General features: G+C 35.0%; 2 long non-coding RNA genes across 2 annotated transcripts; both read right to left on the reverse strand.

Annotated features, from left to right (window-relative positions):
* Window positions 1-885: 885 nt before the first annotated feature.
* On the reverse strand, window positions 886-2,522 carry LOC125776459 (uncharacterized). The gene is made up of 2 exons (XR_007421725.1): window positions 1,620-2,522; window positions 886-1,053 (listed from the first exon to the last, which is right to left on the reverse strand). It is a non-coding gene; the product is annotated as an uncharacterized LOC125776459 (long non-coding RNA).
* An 87-nt stretch (window positions 2,523-2,609) lies between these two features.
* On the reverse strand, window positions 2,610-15,551 carry LOC125776458 (uncharacterized). The gene is made up of 3 exons (XR_007421724.1): window positions 15,275-15,551; window positions 7,528-8,091; window positions 2,610-5,065 (listed from the first exon to the last, which is right to left on the reverse strand). It is a non-coding gene; the product is annotated as an uncharacterized LOC125776458 (long non-coding RNA).
* Window positions 15,552-17,732: the final 2,181 nt, after the last annotated feature.

Consider the following 17,732-nt stretch of genomic DNA (forward strand, 5'->3'; position numbering starts at 1 on the left):
ATAACTTGTGTAAGAACTAAAGCCCCTTGTCTCATCCCTTCGCTCTATGGGCTCTTGAACACTTCCAAGAAGATTCGACGTTTTTGAACCAAATATTGTTCAGCGATAAGCCCCATTTCTGGCTCAATGGTACGGTATGTAGACTAGCAAAATTGCCCAATTTGAAAAACAATGGTTTGTCAATAGCGACCGTTACCGTCCCATGATAAACGATTATTTGATCCCTGAAATTGAAGCTTATGATTGCGACGACATTTGGTTTCAACAATATGGCGCCACTTCCCACACATCTCATCATTTAATGGATCTATTGAGAGAACACTGAGGCGAGAAGATAATTTCACGTTTTGGGGCGATCGATTGGCTACCTAGATCGTATTATATCCTACCGTTAGACTTTTTCCTATGTGGATATGTAAAGTCCAATAAATATGCGGACAATGCCGTTTCGATTCAGGCCTTGCAACAACACATCACGCGTGTCATTCGACAGTTACCATTTGAGACGTAGCCGCGGACAACATATCTTAAAAAAATTAATAACTTTAATAAGTTTGCTTCGATTTGGAGAATTTTTGGTTACAAAGTGCAATATTTCAAAGTCACTACACCTTTTTCAAAACTTCCAAATTTATTTGAGCCCACACATTTTTTATTTTTTTTTTGTATCTCCTACAAAAAGTTGTCTTTCATGAAGTTTTGTTCTGATCAAATATATAAAACGCAAGTATGGAAGAGTTTGGAATAATATTATATTTTTGGGTGAATTTTTATTTTAAACAGTTATGACATGTTTTTTAGAGAATAACGTAACATTGAAGTTTACCACTATTTAGTTAATATAATTTTATTAATATCAATATACATATATAAACATTTTATGAATATCACTAAATTACAAGGATCCTTCGATGCGACGGGGACGTCTTCGCGATGTCCGTCACAATATCTTGATTGGTTTACTCGGGAGCGATGAAAGCTGATGACCATCAAGGGTATGGTAAGTGTGAAACAGTTAATGAGCGTGTTCATTGTTATAATGTTGTGATATTTCTGAAAGCAGCGAATAATATATAATATATTGACCATATCTATTTCTTTCTTAATGTGTGAACTCTAATTAGAATATTGTCCATGTTTCATGACATTTCATTCAATCGGTCTCAAAGTGCCGATACCTCTGTTGTGTTTGTATCATCGAACACTGAAATATATTTTCCCGAATCTGGTTGGCATATGTTCCGAGTTTATGCCCTATCTTATTATAAGCGGTGGCCACGCCGCGTGATGTGGTAAAAGGACGATTCTGCCTACTTACAATATGGACTTCACTAAAGTGCTACGTTACGTGTGCGCTAAAATACGTTTAGATATAAGGACTTCTATTTTGATTTTGAGTGGATAACCACAAACTAATTCTTTGCAACATTCTGTTATATGTGCAACCATATATTGTGTGGAAAAACATTAAGGGGCAATACCAGTGTGACACTTTCAAAAAAAATTTTTTTTTCGGGCGAAAAAGTGATTGCGAAAATTAGATTAAATTCTACATAAATATTGACTATGCGGAAATAATTCAGTTTGATTACAATTATATTTAGATATAAAACACTTACGATTTTTCTTGTTGCGTTTATTTTCCGATGTTGTCGAGCATGAGTACCGCCAAGCCCTATTGCCTCGCCAATCGTCCACTTCGGCATAACTCATACAACATCTAAGGGTTAGTATATGGGATTTACTTCAATGCGGACCCTTGGGTACGACCTCTTGAACTTTGAATTCCTGTTAGTATTCGAAAGGCTCTGAAGATATCTAAATAGTCTTTAGTGAATCCCTATATGGGTACAAATATTTATATTATACATTTTATAAATAAAATAACGAAGATTTTGCAAATATTTGGACTGTGAAATAATATTCATCAAAGTTAACGTAATTTTATTGTCACTAAAGAGTCGAAATAAATTTGTCAATCCAATTATTTTATGTACACAGCTTTTAACTTTTACACCTTCTAAACAACTCAACTTTAGCCTCATATACCCGCCTTACAGCTCTATAAAACACTCACTAATGAGAAAGGCTTTTCGAATTGCGCATCCTCGAGCATGCTTCTTGCTTCTTTATCCGCCTCTCACATTTGTCTTACTTTCGTATTTGACATTCCCGCTGAAAATGTTGCAATATTTGGAACTACTTAAATCATAACTATTGCACAAAACTTTCAATACCAGAATTCTGAACTCATTTATTTGTGCTTAACCAGGGCTTATTTTTAATGTTCAGTTCCACATGCTTTTCGAACTTTTCCATTAGATGTCTATTTAACTTTGAGTCAAACATTAGCACAACAATAGTAAAATTTATGGGCTTGAATGAGCTGTTCCACACTTACCGAAAGTGACAAAGTGTTAAGTTCAACTTCCTAAAAACATTGAGGCATAACAAGCAGGGTATTCTTTGCGCAATACCGTTGCTAGATAAATGTTTTTATTTCACAAATTTTCCTTTTCGCGTCTGGCTCTCGTGGTTATTGAACAAGTGTAATTACGTCCCACAAGTAGAAAATTTAATGTTTCTGATTCAGTTACTTACTGAGTTATCGCATTATAAACAATGTTCAGCAAAAGTATTATTAGGGAATGTTTAAGGAGTGCTAGAAAGATTCATAATCAACAAGTTTGGTCGAAATAGCCATAGTTGGGAGGTAGGTAAGAGTGCTGGCCTTTGAATTCAATATGCTATTTTGATACTCTATCGTAAGAACTTACGCGTTTCATTGTTGCGTTCAAGTCATTTAAAGCCCTCAATGAAGCTACTTAATTCTGTTATGCTTTTTTTAGATAGACATTCAAGGCTTGCTATCTGATGAATTCCAGACATTCGTGGTCTGATTTGTGATAAAACTGGAGATTTGTTCAATAAATAGAACTTCACAGTCCTGCTCTATACCCAGTACTTCCGCTTGGAAGATGCTGGCTGAGCTTTGTAGACGGCAAGGTAAGAGAGATATCAAGCTCCTCCGAGTATACCTTTCTCTTTACGACACAGTTCGTTTTGGACCTGACGGTATAGGATAAAATAGTGTTCTCCTCACCTACTAAACCTCTTCTGCGTTCACGTAATTACGTATACATACATATATAGTTGTTACAGTATCTAACCTCATTACAGGCCCATTTATCAAAATTCAACCAATCCATAGGTTGTGAATATGTGTATACTGTATGAGTGAAATAAAATCTAGAAGCTGTGTTCAGTAATAATTTTAAGTCATTTTAATTAAAGGTGAAAAAGCTTACACTCAAACTGTTTTATTTTATAACCTATATTTTTTGTAATTTACATAAACTCAGTTTATCGTAATGCCATTGGATGTACAATATTTTTGCTTAGTCCTTGAAGCGTCTAAACAAACAAATTCAATGAGTTTCCAACTCAGGAACAAGCAACATATAACTGACCGTGAGAGAAACACGGATTTTCTTGCGATGCATCGATATTTGACCTGACAACTGCAAATTTTTAATTTCATCCCAGTTTAGATTACACGTAAATGTGATAAAAAGATCTGGTCGGCGGTTGCACGTACGTAATTCATAGCGTCTTGAATGTATTCTTGCATATGACGCGAACGACCATTGTATGATGATGGGAGGATATGTATATGCAGTACTGATGTTGTTGATGTCATTTGTGGCACGTTACGTTACCCATTATGGCATTACGCATATTAATATACTCCTCAGTACGAAGTTTTGCTCGATTAAATTTTATATATCGTAATCTCTCACTTTCAATTTTTACATACATATCCATAATGTACTGATGAAACATTAGTTATTCGTAGAAGTTTCAAGCACTATTCTATATGTCTTCATCAGTTCTTCACCTATAAATGAATATATTTATGACATAAACAAAAATTATTGACTTAATTGAATTGAATTGAAAAATTGTAAGATAATCTATAAGATGTACCTGTAGTTGGATTCCTTTGGTTAATACTTAAATGATATCCATCTTCTCCTTCCCAAATGTCAACGGATACTGCAAAGCATCGTAAGAACGATAATTGTCTTGAATTATTTGCATCGTATCATCTGCGTTGTATGCATATGTCTCGACGTTCACATGGGTCACCAGACACAAAAACTGCAACTTCATTAACAAATGGAACATTATAAGTGCCTGCGTGCTCTCCACTCCAGGACACTTTGTCTGCTTTAATGACAGTGACGTAGTTGTCGTTTTTGTGTCTGTTAGAAAGGATATTGAACAATGGTACCAATTGGTTACGGTTTCCAGAATGTCCACAATCCTTTAACCATCTGCTCTATATGGTTGTAAGCGGAGCGTGTATGCGATTGTTGCTCTTCATTTCCCATAAAATAAATTTGTAAAAATTTTGGATCGGCATCAGACATTGAAGGCAATGAACTGATTCGATGGAACACTTGACTTTGAATCTTGAATCTAGATTCAAAATTGCGACCATCTTCACGATGAACAATTTTTTTGCTCCAAATAACAACATTTGGAACATGAATTGTATTTACGAATTTTCCGCAAAAACAATTTCGATTGAGATGTGGTTCCAGCTAAAAGCAATGAAATTTTCCCAGATGAGCAACATAAGCCAGCTGATATACCTTTGTTACTTGAAAGCATGACAATGTTGACACTCTTTGTCCAAACTACCGATTGTCATTAATAGATGTGACGAATAGTTTATTTCAGGATCATATTCAAACGCGAGACGATTAAGTGATGCTCGTGCCAATGCTCGATTATTCTGCATTCGCCGTTGGTTATGTTCTCTATGTGCGTTGGTCGCTTGTTGACGGCCCCTCGTTGTATTAAGGTATTACCACGAATACGTTGAGTGCGTTACCCTGAATTTGCATTTGATCGTATACGTGCAACTTGATTTCATAAATTTATATTATCCGCCGATTGTTCTTTTACTAATCTATTAAATCGACGATCATAGACCAATTTCGCGTTCCGAGTACGTCGACCAATATTTTTTGCTCTTCCACGAAAACGTGGCATTTTTCTGTAAAAGTGAGAAACTGTTATATAATGCACAACGAATATGAGTTACTTATTGAAGATGAAATTTTAATTAAGGAAAGGTTCTGCGAAAGATTTATGGTTCTTTGCGCGTTGGCCACGGCGAATATCGCTGTATGAGATATACGATGACATTGACATAGTTCGACGAATGAAAAGACATCGGTTACGCTGGCTAGGTCATATCGTCCGAATGGACGAAAACACTTCAGCTCTGAACGTCTACACATGACTCCATCCTCCAATAACTATACATACTATAATTCACGTTTTTTTATAACATATGACTATTTACAGATATTTCTTATGGCGAATGATTAGTAGGACCATCGCCCACTTCAAATATAATGGTTACATATATAGCATGTTGAAATAAATAATAAATAAATATGTCAGCGACATTAGATTTCACACTCAAAAGGCTTCATAGGAGCTGCTATCAAAATGCAATGGTCTGGCATTGCCCAATGTTATGTGAAATGCTATTTCTAAGGAGCTTCTCTACCAAAGTTTACCAAATTCGGTACACAACATTATTTTAAAAATTGAACAGTAACGAAATCGGACAAAAACCATGCTCCCATGATTATTTTCGCTATTCTACTCGTATGTGTGAATTAGCTTCACAAAATTCCTTGTATACTTGAATAATGCCAAACGTTAATTCACACCATAAATCAGAGAGGCAAGCAGACACGCAACGTGTAAAAATAAACAAACCGTTTTTTTCTACAGAGTCGATTAAGTGAGTTGTGTGAAAGGGCAAGCCTTCTTAATTATATGAAAATAAACTTGTACTCTGTAAGGCGTTTATTGTTGCTTTATTTTGTCTATTGAAATATGTTATTTTGTGCGATGTGATATAATGAAAAACTTTTTCATTTATAGAAATAACTTCTTGGTGCTAATAAGTAAAACAAATGATTGGACTTCGATCAACTTTTGATATACTTTGGCTGTCTTCGGGGTTCTATAAAAGTAAGTTTGATGACTTTCTCATTTGCAAACGATATTTTTCTTTAATTTCAGGCAAAACTTTGGAATTATTAAATCAACTTCTGCGCCAGTTTTGTTATCATAACGAAATTAAAAGTAGGTATTGCCATAGTTTTGCGTAAATCACGCACAAACACAACCATTAATCCAACAAAATGCAAAATAAAGCTTTGAAAATTGCTAAATTTCCAGGCAAAAGGTTTCTTTTGGGATTTTGTTGCGTCAAACTAGATACTACAAACAAACATACTCCAAATTTTAATATTTGTATTTCATTTTATCTTCCCAATCCCTCAATCCTGGTGCAAAGTGTTTTCCATTTTAGTACATCTGACATGTATAGCTATACTACACTGTGCTGTCCTTATTTTGTCATCTCACAAATTTTTGTAGTTGCAGATTATAGGAAATGAATTATTAAGAGGGATTCCACGCTGATATTCTTATCATTCGACTATATTTATGCGATGTACCAAACTTTCAAAAAGTTATACTCAGAATCGTTCAATGGAATACGTAAATGCTCAAGTAGTTTTCCAATAAGAATGATATTATTTCTTAAAACAATTCCCAATTGTTAAGAAAATTCAAATTTTTCTTATTTATTGTGAAATAGAATTAAGTTCATAATATAACTACATTCTACAGGAGTCGATGAATAAAATTTTTGAGTACTTTTCCACAAATAGAAGTCGAATGTAGAAAATTTAAATTTCGAAGAGAGTCTGGTTTATTGCTAAAGACCAATAACTTCAAATAACCCAACAAGAAGTAGGCTATTGGTGTTAAATCACAGCTTCCTGGAGGCCATCCAATGTCACAATTTCTTGTAATAATCGAATCTCAAGACTTTTCTCGCAATAATTCTATTGATACAAGTATTGTGTGGCACGTAACCCCGTCTTGTTGTGACCAAATAAAGTCAAGAACAAATTCTTCCAAATGCGGCCATAAAAAATTAGTTATCATCGATCTGTACCACTCTCCATTGACATTTCCTCTTCATTTCGAAGAAGTGGGGCCGATGATTCCACCAGACCAAAAACCACACCAAACTTCAGATGGAAAAGAGGCTCATTGTAAAAGATGATTGTCTTAAAAAAAATCGTTATCCAATGGCTTCAGTTCGTTTTTGAGAACAATGTATGTATAATGTATGTAATGAATGGTGATCCGTATAAATGCAAGCCCAAAACCCTTTATCGAAATCCTCCAGATTGTGGTTTGAGATAGTCCCAATTCTTTGTTTCAACAATTCGACACGGCATGGATGGACGATTACTTGTATTACGACCATTTCTACTATGTATTATTAAATTATATTATATATTAACTTTTGTTTAAAATATAATCATAAATAATTCAAAAACAGATTTTTCTAATTTCATTTACAATTTTTAAAACTACAAGAATTATAATCTGATTGTTTTATATATATTTTGTACTTACACCATTGCTTCGTTGATTAGAATGTGAATATTTATACCACAGTTATTTATGCCATATAGTAGCAGTGATCGATTCAACCAATTAATGACTGATGCCATACCTATAAGTTGGAAATAATTATCTTGTACGTTGTCCACTTAGCTACCGAAACCAATAAGAGTATTTTCGCTGACAATAAGGACATCCGAACGTACCCACTGTTACCACCACTACTGTCAAATTCAATAAAAGTGGCGGCATTGTTGGACTGCATACTCCCAATGTCACCCACTTCCGTCTTTAATATCTATAGTATTCAGTGTTTGCTCCAATTTGTGTGCCGTAATCACTTTTGCGCATGTAAGTGCCATATATGAGAATCTCTGCTTTTTTGTTTCAACTTATGATGAATCTCGCGTATAGGTTTGCACCTTTCAGGATATCTTATGATTAACTATTTTTGGCTGCTTTGCTGGATTCAGTTTTACCGTAGCACACCCTTAGTCACACCGGTACAAATTGCACTTGGCTTATTATATGAAATCCTCTATGCTCTTTGGGCGCTTATTTAATTTAAGTTTTCCGCTGAAAGCATAAAAGCACAGTTTATAAAGTTTAGGATGTTCCATGGATTAAATATACATATGTACATATGTATTTATATATTTGATAGCCACAAAGTTGTGAATGAAGCAAATTTGTAATTCCTATGCCTTCGTAACATTCATACGTTGACATTCAGGCAGTTCCTTTAATAGCGTTCTATTCTACACGTGCTTCCATAAAAGAAGTTACTACAATTTCGGAATCCCATTCCGAGTGTGTCATAATAAAACTCCCTATTCAAATAAAGATTTGTCTATTTTAACTTATTATATTTATTTGTAGACAGGCATATAGTCAAAACATCTTTCTTTTGAAGTAATTTCTGGTTGACTGCATATCATATGAGTTACTTTAAATCGTTTTTGTTGGTCCCTTTGCGTATATAATGTTGTTTCATTATTTCCATATTCGCCATGCCGACTCCTTTTTATACTCTCGCAACAAAGTTGCTGAGGAGAGTATTATAGTTTTGTTCACATAACGGTTGTTTGTAAGTCCTAAAACTAAAAGAGTCAGATATAGGGATATATATACCAAAGTGATCAGGGTGACGAGTAGAGTTGAAATCCGGATGTCCTTCCGCCCGTCCGTCCGTGCAAGCTGTAATTTGAGTAAAAATTGAGATATCATTATGAAACTTGGTACATGTATTTCTTGGCTCACTAAGAAGGTTAAGTTCGAAGATGGGCAAAATCGGCCCACTGCCACGCCCACAAAATGGCGAAAACCGAAAACCTATAAAGTGTCATAACTAAGCCATAAATAAAGATATTAAAGTGAAATTTGGCACAAAGGATCGCATTAGGGAGGGGCATATTTGGTCGTAATTTTTTGGAAAAGTGGGCGTGGCCCCGCCCCCTACTAAGTTTTTTGTACATATCTCGGAAACTACTATAGCTATGTCAACCAAACTCTATAGAGTCGTTTCCTTCAGGCATTTCCATATACAGTTCAAAAATGGAAGAAATCGGATAATAACCACGCCCACCTCCCATACAAAGGTTATGTTGAAAATCACTAAAAGTGCGTTAACCGACTAACAAAAAACGTCAGAATCACTAAATTTTACGGAAGAAATGAAAGAAGGATGCTGCACCCAGGCTTTTTTTAAAAATTGAAAATACTCTTACGTACGAATTTACCACTTCCTTACTTGTTCTTTACACTGTTTTCCCTTTGTAAGCAAGACAATATACAACTTCTGTCAGTTTTTCAACGTAGAGGCACTCAGTGCAATTTGATGGAAAAAGTTCTATCCGTAAGCTAGGCAGATGTACTTATAAAGAGTGACACCACATCCTCTCTTTGGGAACATCTATACGACTGTCAAATTGCGTGTGATGCTACGTTTACGCGAAGCTACATACTCGTATAGTATGTGCGACCTTTCTAAATCACTTCCGTTGGCAAACCATTTTTACAAATACTTCATGAGTGCCAGCTTGTTCTGCTCGATAAACGCTTATCATTTAGGATGAACCTCGCAACCAACTACAGTTTAACAGCGTTTGTCACATGGTTGTTTCATTTAAATTGTAAATTAAAGTTATCTAATTTAAAATATTCCACGCATTAAGCCCACTCGCACTCCCAACTTTTTTAAAATTCTTTCATCGATTGATATTGGCAAACACTTATTTTGCTCAATACCCTCTGATTGCATTTGAAAGTCAAATGCGTCTACATTGTTTGCGCGTTTTGCTTCGTGTTGGCAATGTTCAATTCCACGGAATATACCATTCGAGAGTAAATGATAATCTATGCATACTTAAATACATTCTCATTAAACCACGACGATTTGTATATGTATTTGTGTCTGTGAATTATTTATTTTGATGTATATTTATTCTGCTTACTAGCGGCAAAAATATTTGCACATTTAAAAATTTTAGCAAATAACAGTAGATAATCACGACTTCCGGTCTTTGACCAAGTATCCTCTGAGTGGCCAGAAAACATCCCTATGAAGGTAAACTAAAGTGAGAAGGCGAAACATCGCCTCCACAGGGATGTGCGAGCAATTATCCATTTGAGGTACAACAAATCAGCGGGACCGATGGATTGTCGACCGAGCTATTCAAGCACGGTGACGAAGAACTGATAAGAAGCATGCATCAGCTTCTTTGTTTTGTCGAAAGCATGCCCAAAGATTAGAATTTAAGTATGCTCTGTACAATCTACAAAAAGGAAGACCACACAATCTGCGCCAACTACCGTGAGTTAAGTCTTGAAAAAGACCCATGAAAAGAGAATCGACACGCACTACCTCTTTGTCGATTTCAAAGCTGTTTTTAACGGCACGAAAAGGAGCTGCCTTTATGCCGCGATATTCGAATTTGGTATCCCCGCAAAACTAATCCGGCTGTGTAAACTGACATGGAGCAACATCAAAAGCTCTGTCAGGATCGGGAAGGACCTCTCTGAACCGTTCTATACCAAACGAGGTTTCAGACAAGGCGTCTTCTTCAATCTGCTCTTGGAGAAAATAATTTGAGCTGGAAAATAGAGAAGGTACCATTTAAAGTACATTTGCTGATATTGACATCATTGGCAACTTGCTGTGCGTTTACGGTTCCATTTCATTTGCACTTTAAACATATTTAATTTCGTTTTATGACTTTGTTTTTCACTGACATTGGTTTAACTAAAAACATAATTGCTTACACATAAATGAGTGTCGCAGAGTAATTTCATAATCTTTAAGAAATCCCCGTAGAAAATAATTTTACAAGCTGTTTACTCTTGCTTCATCTAGTTTACTTAAATGTTCAGAATAGTTCAACGATGAAGTAGTAATTGACTTTTTAGTATACCTAAAAACATCAGTTTTCTCCGTTTAAAAATCTACTTATATACTCTCCTTTGGTATCTCTAGACTTTCATATCTAATATTGTATCCCTATTACGATTTAAAACTCGACTCATCTGAGCTGAAGTTTAATCAACTGAAGTAAATGTAGTTTTCCTCTTCTTATTTTTCAATGATAATATTTCAAGAAGTACTGTAAGAATCTGGAATAGCAATTGACAATAACAGATTTTTAGTATTTAATTAGGTTTTGATTTAGATTTGATTTTTAATTAATATCTTATAAAATATTCGTATTCAACATATTCTGGTTACCAAAGAACCTCAGAAATTGCAGGGTTTGTTCGGAAAGTGAAAGGAATGATTTTCATCCGTCGCGACTGTACTTCAGAGCGTGCGCGCACCGATTGGATTCGGTAGAGGCCATCCTTAGCTAACGAACGAGCGGCTGGTCAGTTGTCTCCGAACACCTGGTGAGTCGGGACAAACATTTTCGCGCAACGTGTTTCTGTGAGTGGTACATGCCGAAAATACAGCGTTCGTTAGAGCGATTAAATGATGTGTGAAACGCGATAAATATACATTGGCTATGATCAAGGGGGCTTACCTAGATGTTGCTTTAGCAAGAAGTGGTGTGTTTCGGAGACACCAGCCCTTTTTGGTGGGCCGGGTAGAGGTCGCTGATGAAGACAAACACCGCCAATGTGACTCAAGTGCGCAAAGTTGTGAACTCGGTCCATCGACTAAGTATTCATTTAATTGCTCAAATGTGTTAAATTTATCAAAATCGGTGGTTCATGACATTGCGACGAAGAACTTGAACATGATCAAGGTGTGCACGAAGATGGTCCCAAACGCTCACTGACGACCAGAAATTGCGGCGAGTGGAAGTGTGCCCAGAAAATTTGAACGTGTGTGAAAGTGAACCCCAATTTTTGAATAACGTAATCGCAGGTGACGAGTCATGGATATTTGAGTATGATCCCGAAACTAAGAGGCAATCTTCTTTTTCTTTTGACACGACGGAGGGATCCAAGCAGCATATAGTACGCGTGACGCTTTCAATGCTTGGAAATCGTGTTGGTAGCGCTGTATCGAGGCCGAAGGAGCTTATTTTTTAAGTTTTTTAAAGAATTGTAACGATTGGTTCCATAAATTTTTTTAAATCGGGCAAACCCTGAACATAAAGTATTTAAGTATATTAGGATCAAAGGATAAAACTGGATCAAAACAAACTTTTTTGATTGTACGGTGTATGACAGCACACTCTGCAATATTCGCCAGCGACATGTGACTGTTGGACATCTGTTTATTATTGATGACTCATTGCTTTCGTGCTCTTTTGCAGTTCTCGACGTGTATATCTGTCTGTTGTAAATGGAACATTTATATATACTTATGTACATAACGCGTAAATATGATTAAGTGTAGCAACAAAAGCTGTCAATTAGTAATCCTTTGCTTATTCCTTGACATGTCCATAAGTTAGACACAGTTTCAGGTGGTCACAATGTTGGTTATTGTGGGTATGCGTAAAGTGACACATTAGTTCAAAAACAAACGGTAATAGCTGTTATTCCTACATATACAGCATTGGTAAAAAGCGCCCGCGAACAACACGCAGGCCCTTAGTTGTATCGTAGTTTCTTTCCACGCGAATGTATTCCTACAATAACATTTTATATGTCATTTTAGAATACTGCATTTTTCAATAATTAGTCAAACGCCAAATAAAGGTGTTCAGATTAGATACAAAATTTGAAGTTATTTGATCCTCCTCATAAAATAGATGAATATTTCTCCTCGCTAATAATTATACTAATTGCCATTACTTGGTAACTTCGTAAAACTACTTATCAACTTTGTACGCCATAGCAACAGAAGTGATAGCCAACCTAAAATTAATTTTGTAGTTGAATCGATTTCCAAAGCCACTTTCACATCACTCAATGATAATTTAGCCTGAATAATATCCGTTATTATGATTCGTCATAAAACAAAGAAGTACGTTTGTTTGTAAAATCACTCTCTTCGCTTTGCTTATTGTTCTTTAGTTAATAATTTTGACTTTGCTGTTCACTGATTATTCGCATTAATTTGAGTTTAATATGGGTCTGCGCCGGGCAATTAGAGTTCACTTGGCAATTGTGATTTGAACTATTACGAAAATTTCCTTCTATTCATCCTAATAGCAAATTATATACATATAACCAAACCAAATCTACGCAATACTAAGTACTGTGTATAAATAACAGACAATAGAATAAACATGCATTTAGTCTATGTTTACATAATACAATATACTTATTACTAAACTAAGCACTCAGTAGGGACGAAATTCCATCAATAAACCAATATGAATTGACCAAGTGAATGCAGAGCTCAACGGAAACTTAAACAAAACAGACCGTAGAGAGAATTTACCTTAAAATCAAGCATTGTCTGCTAGCTACTTTTATCACAAAATATCACATATCGCAGTACCAAGCTAGAGCTTTCTGCAAGATTACATTGTGGCACTTTTGAACTTCACTAAGGATTTAGTTTGACTTCGCTTTGCTATGCTTTTAAATTTAACGCTGCTGCAGCAAATGAAATTGAACGGCTTGCCTAGATTGCTCTTGAAACTGCCGAAATGTCCGGGAATATCTCATAAAATATATAAAAAATATTGAAAAGTTTTTTTTTTTTATAATAGCGGCCATTTCTCAGCAAGTATTGTAGAAATCTTCTTACACTCGAATTCAAACATTTCTTTCTTTTCATACATATGTAAATGTATATATATTTTCGTGTATTAAAAGGCTTAAATATTTCTTCGGATTCGACAAAGGAACCAAAATCGCCACGAGCTGCTAACTCAATTGAGCGAATAAAATTCGACGAACGTGTGCACAAATAAATTAAATTCATGAAGCAGCGTTGTCAAATTGATACGAGAGTCATTATGACGGCGATTAAAGTGGAAAATGAGCATATTGCGCGTACTAAGCAAAAATTTGCCAAGAAGAAAACAAAATAATAGTATTCTGAAAATGAGCAATAACAATCTTGTGATCTAGGAAGGCAACGAAAGCAATCCGCCACATAAGTCATGGCAATAAACTTTCAGCAATTACATGTTTCTTCTTCTTATTTGGTAGTGGACTGCCAGAAGCAATTGTTATTTACGACAGGAAATTAATTGACGTGAGATTACTGCATAAGCAAATCACAATTTCTTTGACTTATTTTCTACTTCGTGTGGAAATTTCACACATTGTAGTGGTACTTTGGAAATAAGCAGACTTATTCAAGTCAAGTTAAGGGATAAGTTAGAAGAAGATAAAGAAAACTTAAGCCGTTATATATTTACTTCAATATTTTATATAAATATACTTTATATATTGTATTATAAAACACAATTGTATAAAAATAAGATAATTGTGCCCACCCCTTTCCAATATCTTGAAAAATAAATAATATATCCAGTAACACAATAATAAAAGTATTCTCTCTTTAATTAATTTCACAAATTTATTGATATTTTCAGTAAAGATTCAGGCAAAGTCACTGGGCTACTTATTATAAATTAAACCAAGGGTTCTTCGTAACTACTATTCACGCCGGTACGTAATATTGTCCCGTTATTACAGTATTACATTGTGCAAATGGGTAAAACCGGACTACGGCTTTGTAACGTATGTATATATCGGTCAATATTTAAGATTTAGTTTTTTTTTACGATAAAAACATCACATAACAGACATGATACAAATTGTGCGAGAAAAGGGTTAGTATTGAAAGTTGCTCGCTTTTTTACACTGGCAGATAGCACATGGTTGAACTTAAAAAAATGTTGAACTTTCCTCACTCCTTGTATTTGCGTATAAATTATGAATTCACTAACTGTAAATAAAAGCAAATTTAACAAGCAACCTTGTTAACACCTCGAAGTATTTTTCTTTTATATCAAAAAAATATTTTCCGTACAGAAAAGAACACTGCATCAGTTTTTAATATATGGGTAGCAAAGGACATAGCGGCATTGCAGAGTATTTTTCTTAAGCTTTTGACAGCAACACCACTTCACAGCACTTAACCTCGCTGACATGAAAGCGCAAACTTTAAGGCCGGGCACCGGTGCGACCGAGAGACTTCGCATACACATTTTCAAATCATTTTTAAATTACAGCAATATTTAAATTTTAAATAAATTTTAATTTTTTAAAGTAATTTTTAGTTTTTTTATGCAAATCTTTATTTATTGAATTTCAATTATTCATTCATTTTCCCATGAATTTTTCCATTCACACTTTCACACATGCCTTAAATAATTACTTGTTCTTTCTTGTTAGAAACATCCATTCTTACTTTCTTTAACCAACGGATAGCTTTTCCACAGACTACCTTCTTCACAATCGCATTGCTAAAGTTCTACCGACATACTGAATCGTCATTGAATCGCTTCTTGTTTTGGCGCACCGTGGCGAATGTGAAAATATGGCTTCTGCCGCCGTCGGAGTCAACGTACTAAAGCTACTCCTAAAGGCAAAATGTAGTAGTAGTAGAATAAGGTACTTAAATAAAAGGAGGAGGACGTAACTGGTGTTGGTGAAGGAAAATAAAAGTGGTTTGCTGACTGAAGAGTTCTTTATATTTCTCTTCTATTTATATATCTACAATCATATACACACTTGCAATTTGCAATTCTCTTCCATAATCTTCTCTTTATATAATTTCTGAGCCAAACCAATGTCGGTTGTTAGCGGATGTGGAATGTAAATCTGAATAAAACACTCAATTTCTGCTCAGTCGTCCAACTCATCAATTTAGTGTTTCTCTTAAAACCACAATATCTCTTTGCTCTCTTGAGCAATAGTGTAGCTTAATTTGTTGTCTATGTTGTGTGTTCGTTATTTTGTAAACAACAGTTCTACAACAGCTACAAGTATACATATATCCATTTTGTAAATAGTATACAATATATTGTACGAGTGCATTTGTTGCAATGCCCACTTATTGCACGCTGCTTTTGCCGGCGTATTGAAAAGGACTATTTGCACTTTTTGACTTACATATTTCATGTTCGTTATTCTCATTTGAAATTGTACAGGTCTGAAGAGGTTCCCTCTATGTGGACGTCAGCGTTTCCATATTTTTTCTTTCGACCAGCTTTTTTGGTATAGTTAGCAAAGTAATATACTGATCAAGTATTTTTCAAAACATGCATCATTTGTTGACAATGATTATTGACATTAGGAAGACAGTATTCCATTTTGCTCTTGTTCACAATCAAAAAAAATTGAAAGTAGAATGAAATCTTGATTTCGCTCCAGCACAAGATTACACCGTTGGCAAAAAAGGCAATTAAGTTTAACTTTTAATCATCTTTCAAACATTTAAACCGCAAATACATCGACACAATTTCATCATATATTAATTTAAATATCTCACTAATAACTGCAGCAACATCAACCAAATTTGCTAAGGACAAATATTTTCGGCACCTGATCCGACTGTGTAGAAATGAAAGTGAAATATTATGACAACCCCATGTATCCTTAATATAACGTTATTTTTGAAAACTCCTAAAGAAGCGATAACTCACCAAATAATAGGGTCTGAGGCATTCCATAAACCAGGTGGCAAGAACAGGCTTCATAGAAGCTGTATATTCATTGGACAAAGAGCGTGGCCCATGTACAGTGAAATCCTATATCTCAGGACCAATTTTAATAAAACACGATACATTATAATATTGCCATAGTTATCGCTAAGTGGGAAAACTAGCTAAATCAGAATAAAACCCCGCTAACTTTCCAAATAATAAAACTTTTAATTTCATCTACATAGTTCCAGCATTTTATGATATCTACATATCAAAGATCAATTAAGTTATTAAAAAATAGCTTGTACAAACACTTAACGAGCTTTCCTGGTAACAGAGTGTCCTGGTGCTAAAAATGGCTTAAACGGCTCATTAGTACAATGCACATTATCATTTTCACCAACTGAGTATTGAATTAAAGGTCATCAGGTTGCCAATTATAGTTAGTATCTGGAAATTAATTTCATTAACATCTACATTTTGCTGCAGTATTGCCGGACTACTGATCCAGTTGTGATTTTTATACAATCTCTAGCAACCAGTTGCTAGAGAGTCTTATAGTTTTGTTCATCTAACGGTTGTACGTATCACCGATAAATAAGCGAGATAGATATAGGGTTATATATATACATATAAATGATCGAATAACGAGAAAAGTTGAAATCCAGTTAACTGTCTGTTTGTCCGTCCGTTCATACAAGCTGTAACTTGAGTGCAATTTGAGACATCTCGATGACACTTGATATGTGGGTTGCTTACTTAGTACAAAAAAATGTCGACTTTTTAGGTGGGCTTAATCGAACCACTGCCACGCTCACAAATAGCCATTATCCCATTAATTAAAATATAAAGGTGTAATTTGGTATAGAGAATTGCATTGGCAAGGGGCAGCTGTGAGAAAAATATTTTGAAAAAGTTGGCGTGGCCCCATATATCGGCAAATGTGTGAGTTATCCCAACGAAAGTAAGAGAGCGTGTTTCACTCATAACATTGCATCTTTGTGCCTATAAACTAATATCAGAATTGTCGAACATCCAGCAGACTTAACTTTATGTGATTGGTTTTACACCTTAAAGTATTCCCCTGGCTTTGATTCTTGCAAGTTGCAAGAGTATAAAATGTTCGGTTTCACCCGAAATTAGCCCTTCTTTACTTGTTACATATATTTTGTTTGCTAGTTTAATGCATTGCGTATTGTTCTATTCTACCATATCCAATCT

The sequence above is a fragment of the Bactrocera dorsalis genome, chromosome 2, assembly GCF_023373825.1.
Source record: "Bactrocera dorsalis isolate Fly_Bdor chromosome 2, ASM2337382v1, whole genome shotgun sequence".
NCBI lineage: Eukaryota > Metazoa > Arthropoda > Insecta > Diptera > Tephritidae > Bactrocera > Bactrocera dorsalis.